Source organism: Buteo buteo, chromosome 2 (genome assembly GCF_964188355.1).
Source record: "Buteo buteo chromosome 2, bButBut1.hap1.1, whole genome shotgun sequence".
NCBI lineage: Eukaryota > Metazoa > Chordata > Aves > Accipitriformes > Accipitridae > Buteo > Buteo buteo.
The window spans coordinates 62743663-62749781 of NC_134172.1; the positions used below are offsets into that span (position 1 = coordinate 62743663).

General features: G+C 55.3%; 1 protein-coding gene across 4 annotated transcripts in view; it reads right to left on the reverse strand.

Moving 5' to 3' along the window:
- The window catches only part of NCOA6 (nuclear receptor coactivator 6), a 47902-nt gene extending 46971 nt beyond the window's left edge, over positions 1–931 (reverse strand). For 2 of the 4 annotated variants that reach the window (XM_075058059.1, XM_075058029.1), the window contains exon 1: positions 678–929. The gene's annotated coding sequence lies outside the window, so the exon portion shown is untranslated. Of the gene's footprint in view, positions 1–677 lie in introns of all 4 variants that reach the window. The other 2 variants (XM_075058051.1, XM_075058070.1) reach the window with 2 other exon arrangements.
- Positions 932–6119: the final 5188 nt, after the last annotated feature.

The window sequence follows — 6119 nt, forward strand, 5'->3', positions numbered from 1 at the left end:
CTGAGAAACTAAAATCAGAAACAACGTCCTAAGTCGAAAAGAAGTTCCCGTGGCTGACAGTACCCCGACTGCCTTCCACGTCTCACTTGAAACGCGTTCCTCCCCGGGAAATAAAGGGCTGCCCTCGGCACGGCCTCGCAGAGCCAAGCGACCACCTCCCGGGGCCAGGGCCGCGACTGAGGGCGCAGGGCCGATTTCAGGATTTAACAGGTTGCAGCGAAAGGTGGAGATTTGAGCGTCGGGAGAAACGGGGCCGGTTCAACAGCCAGCCCGGCCGGGGGCAGCTCCAGCCCGGCGGGGCAGGGGCAGGCTGCAGGCCGCGGCCGGGCGGGCTCAGCCAGCGCTGGGGCCCCAGGCCGCGGTCCCCCGCAGCACGCTGACAGGCTTCAGCCACGGAGCCCCGCCGGGCCCAGCAGCCCCCGGCCCGGCCCGGCGCTCCGCCGACGGCGGGCCGGGCCCCGCCGCCCCTTCCCGCCGCGCCGCCCGCCTGCGGCCCGCGCCCGCCGGCCCGCGCCGCGGGCCCGGCCTGCTCTCTGCCCGGGCCGCCGCCGGCCCTGACACCGCCGGGGCGGCGCTTCCGCCCCGCCGCCTCTGTCACACTCGCCGCTCGCCGGGTCCCCGCGCCCCCGCGGGCGGCAGAGAGGCCCCGCCGAGGGCCGGTCCCGCCCCGCCCTCACCTGGCGCTGCCGCCGCTGGTGGCGGCCGCGGTGGCGCCGCCGCTGCCGCCTCCGCCACCGCCGCCGCGCCCGCGCCGCGAGCGCGCGCAGGAGGGCGGGGGCCGCCTCGGCGAGCGGGGGCGCGCGCGGGGCCCGCGGGGGCGGGGGACGGACGGACGGACGCGGGGCGGGGGGTCGCGCTCGGCCCGGGGACGCCCGGGAGAGCCAGCGCAGGCCGGCGCCGCTCCGCCGCCGCCGCCGCCTCCGCCTCCCTCCGCCGCGGCGGCACGTGACCCGGCCCGCCCCGCGCCACCCGCGCGCGCCTGCGTCCGAGCGCGCGGACCCGGGCGGAGGGGGTGGGGGTGCTGCGCCCCCGCGCGTGGGGCCGGTGCGTGGGCGGGCGGAGCGCGTCCCCTCGCCGAGGTGCCGGGACACCCCCTCCCACCCCGGCGGCGGCCTCCCTCGTGGGAGGGTGAGCCTGGTCCCCGCGGGGGGAGTCGGGGACCCTTCCCCGCCTGGCGCGGGGAGGGCCGTGCCCCCTCGCCCCAAGGGAGGAGTCCCCTCCGCTCCGCTCGGCCCGTGGGAAGAGCCCTTCCCGCCGGGGAGACCGGCCACCTGCTTCTTCGGGGGGGAAGCGCCCCACGGGCGGGGCACCCGCTGGCCTCGTGGGAGCCCCCCTCAGCGGCGGGAGCTCGTCTTAGGCGGGGCGGGCTGTCAGGGCGGGGCCCCGCCTGAGGGGAGAGCCTGGGCCTCGCCCGCGGCAGCGGCGGCGGCGGCGGCGGCGGCGGGGTCGGCCGCGGGGACGGCCTGCGGCTCTGCGACGGAATAAAAAGTGTTTCCTGGATGAAGCTGAAGAAAAAGTAATAATTAAGGCCTTTGCTGGGAAATGACTAGGAAGCGTGGTTTTTAATTCAGAGGAGTTTTAATTCAGAGGAACTCTTCGTCTGAAGATTTCAGACTTTATAAATATCAATGAATTGCACTGTTTTACCACTGGGGAGGTGGGAAAGAAGCCAGAGAGCAACCTGATACGGATTCAGCAGAGGCCACGATGCTGAATTTTAATTAAAAGTCTCTTTATCTGGTTAACGAACAGGTCGGCAGTCCCCAGTGGGTGATGCTCCCTCCCTAAAAAGACACCTCAGGGCACGGGGGGCGCTTTACAGTGGAGGTGATCCCCCCCAGAATGGCTTGCTGGACACAGAGTCTCCCGGTTTGTCTCTTCCTACAAACCTTTATTAATAGGAGAAATTATAAATTAGTATAAAAAGACAGTGGCACTGCAGAAATGTCTGGTTTTTTTCCTGCCGGTCATTGCTTTAAGCAGAAGGCCGTTACCTGGCAGTGGTAAAGAAACACATGGCAATTACTATTTCAGGCTAGTAAAACAATCAAAAGTCCCTTGTGGGAAAAATAAAGACTTTAGTCCTGCAAAAATACGTGCAGTTAACGTTAGTAACTTGAGTAGGATCTGCTGGCTTCAGGAGGGGTGGTGCAGGCCCATGGGGCTGCACAGCTGGAGCCAGCCCTCACAGCCCCCCTGACATTGGCTTTATGCAGATTACTGCAGGGTAAACGACATGGAAAGAGGAAATTTTTTTTTTATTTTGCAAAACCTTTTAAATACAATAATCCCACATCTCATTTGTCACTATAGCTCGCAACACAGAAAAAATATCTTTTTAAATTGACATATAAATGCATTCTGTAAAAAGAAAAAAACAAAACAAAACAAAATAATGAACATCATGGTTAATATATGACTTATCTTAATAATTAAATATTGTTGGGTGTGTGGAAAGCTGCAAGCAGATTGCTTGTTTCTTTTGCTTTTGCAGCTCTAAAGCTCCCTGCTGGCAGACAAGCACTGAGTAATTCTTTGCTGAAGGACTGTTCTGTTCATGCCTTTGTCTGTTTATGCCTTCTCCAGTTTCTGGGATAGGGACCCCACCTCCAGCACCTCTCCGCTGCACTACGGACAAGTGAAAAGCCCTTCCCAAGCCCCGGGAGACCCTCAGAGGTGTCAGAAGAGGAGACAGGGCGTCAGTCACAGGAGTGGTAACAAGGAACATTCATTACATCTGATTGTCTATCAGAGAGTTTCTGTTTCCATTAGCATGGATGTTTCCTGTGCCTTGCCTTACCCTGCTTCTGTCTTTTGAGACAGGCTGGAAACACGAGGAAGCTGAGAGAAGACTTCTTCAGTACCCGAGAAGTACCTTTCTTCCCCACTTGTCTTCATGCTTTCTGCTATTTGAGGAGATGCTTCTTAACCCAGCAGCATTTAACTTCCTCCTCCTCCAGCTTGATCTTCCCCCAAAGGCTCATGCATTTCCCATTCTGGCGCAGTTAGATCAGAGTGCTGCTTCCAAAAAATCCCCATCTTTCCCATCAATGCTGCTGTGCTTGTCTTGCAAGATTGTCCTTAAGGTTTGTTTGCTTGTTTTCGTATGTATTATCTACATTAATACTGGACACATCTCGTACGCAATAGCAAACAAGAACAAGTAGAACACTATTTTTCAAAACCCGTGTATTCTGGAAGCACAATATTGAGGTATCTCACTAGGATCTGCTCAAGCCATTTAAGTGCTGTGACTTTCTGATCTGGGCTTGAGAGGTCACACACAGGTAGCTTTCCTGTGCCTAATCACACATGGAGTTTGCAAACAAACCCTTCCTTCATTAGCAGCTTGGAGCCTCGTACATCCACTTAGTGCTTTGCAGCATGCTGCTTCTGATGGCTTTTCCGTATGCTGCTGCTCGCTGTTGGGAAAGACCAGAACTGGCAGAAACTCCACATGACTAAAATTAATTCCCATTCTCTCAAAATAGCTTTGCCGCAAGTGTAAGAAAGTAAAGAGAAGGTAGAGCTGAAGGGACACCAGGGTGACAGGACACGACCGAGGACCCTTCTGAGGCATCTCTGCTTAAGACCGGCAGCTGGAGGAACCCGAAGTGGGATTGCCATCCTGCATGCTGTAGTTAGCGAAAGGCATGCAGCTCACTGGCCGCCGATGCATGCAGCAGGAGACAGATGGATACCTGGCAGTGGTGAGAAGGGAATAACATGATGTGGAGGACTGCAAGGGGTAAGAAATATGGGACAGCTCAAGCACTACCACCCTGACATCCTGCTGCCTGCACGTGCAGGTGCATCTCTGCACCAAGGTGCACTGTAGGCAGATCTCCAGACCTGAGGTTATTGCACAGCCTGGATCCACGCTGTGTAGCTTAAACATTTCTAGATGTCACCTGGCCTCTGTACACCATAACCAAGACAGGAGATTTTGAGGGGGCTAGATCTGTCCCATCATTCTGTGTTTGTGGAGCCCCTCCATGAGCAGACTCTCATTTTGGTTTGGATTCTGAAGCTTTGCTGCAAAACAAAGGATACATACTAATACAACATCACCTGCAGAGAAGGAGGGCTACATACAACACACAGAGACAGCTGTTTGAAAGCTTCATTGTCCGCAAAAAGAACAGAGAAATGCATTTGAGATCACAACAATCAAAACTGTGGTTATATTTACATGCATTTTCATATGACAGTATTTTCAAAGGAAAGATATTATACAGAAAAAGTAGGTAGACTCATGACTAGCTTTAGATTTTTCCAAACTTAAATATTATACAATGACTTGAACAAAATAATTTCTGCTCTAATACCAGTACGATGCTCACTTAGAGAGAAGGAAGGGAGACCTGTTGCATTGCAGTCACAATCACTTTTGATGTGGGATTTTGTTAACCTGTGAGTATGGCGAGAAAGAGAGAAATGGGCAATTGGCTCCAGACGTGATAGATAGGGTGGGGATACACAGGAGTCATCCTTTCCTTCTGGATGGACGGAGAGGTGAGAGCTGCCGGGTGGGGAGCCCCAGCCATGCTGGGGGCAGTCGGGGTGGATGAAGGGTCACAGCTGCCAAGTAGCTCTTGTCAAATGGGATATTGCCCCCAGGCAGCAGGGTCAGCTCTGTGAAGACAATCTGCATCTGAAAATGCTGTGGTCACTGGAGGGCCCTTCTTGGGCAGCTTTTTTCAGTGCTCGAGTGCTCCTACTCCATAGGCTCTTCTGCCCTCCACACAGATGCATTTCATTTTAGATAGTGCCCTGCCTCTTCAAAAACCAGCTCTGCCTGTCAGAGCTCTCCTTTCCCTGGCTAGCATGCAGATGTCTATCACTGAAGTATGAAAGATCTTTCCAAAACCGTTGTGATGAAAATACCTGGGTGCTACAGGAACTCTTCCCGCTCCACCTGATTCTTTGCAAAACCTTACAAAATCTTCAGTGTTTTTGATGTGTTCATGAAAGAGCTGCAGGTTTCACCTCATGGTGTTTACCGAGGCCTGACTCCCCTTTCTCTCCAACAAGTTAGGGTCCAGGATCAGCCCATGGAAGCCTGTCGAGTTGTGTAGCAGGTGGAAGGAGACTCTGAGATGGTCCAGCCAGAGGGACCCAGCAGCCACCTGGAGGGTCCAGCTCCTGGCAGCCAGCGGACCGACCAGCTGACACTTAACAGGCACTTTTGGACTCACCGCCCCAGCTGAGGGACCCCTCAGAGAGATGCTGGCAGAGCTGCAGCAGAGCTGTAGGACACCAGTCATCATCCCTGGAGACTGGGGACCTGAACCTGCTGCCCTGGCTACAGTGGCAGCGGCTGCTCTGCCCTCACCTGACCCTGGCAGGCCCCCGGTCCCCTGAAACACAGAGCAGGGCATGCTGCCGGAGCTGCTTGCTAGAGTGCAGAAACACCCAGTGTGCCCTGGGCCGGCCGGTCTCATACCTGTGCCCAGGGGCAGCAGGGGATCCCTGGCCCTTCAAGCGCCTGTGCCAGGCGCTGTGCCAAGCCACACTGGCAGCGTGGCTCTAACCACCCCGACAGCCCCAGCAGCATCTGCCCCTATCCAGACCAGTGGGAGCAAGGCAGGCTCCAGCCCCACTCAGTGTCTGGGCACTGAACGGGGCAGCAATGAGAATGAGATGGCACAGCTGAGGGGCCAGAGTATCCTCGTCCCCCCAGCTGCAGGACAGTGGCGCTGACTTCTGCCTCATCCCCCATTTAGGCTTTTATATGCAGTGATTGGTGCTTGATGCACATAGGTGAACAGCGGTATCTAAAGCTAGCAAAGCACTGCTTGTTATCTGTGCTCATGAATGGTATTGAGCCTTTGTGAGAAATACCAATAAACTGAGCTAACATTTAGTGGCAGAGCCTGTCTTCAGCTTATCCCGATGTAAAAACCAGTATACATTAATGGGGAGCAATGGAAATGTTGGCAGAGGCAAGCTGATAACATTCCAGATCATAATAGTCACATTTGGCAAAGGCGTCTTTTTTTTTTCTTCTTTATTTTGTTTGGGGTTATTTTGTTCCTTTAAAAAATTTCTTTACTATTTTTCTCAGCCACTTTATATTATGTTTTTTGTGTTCCAAGCTCCTCGCTGACACTTGCATG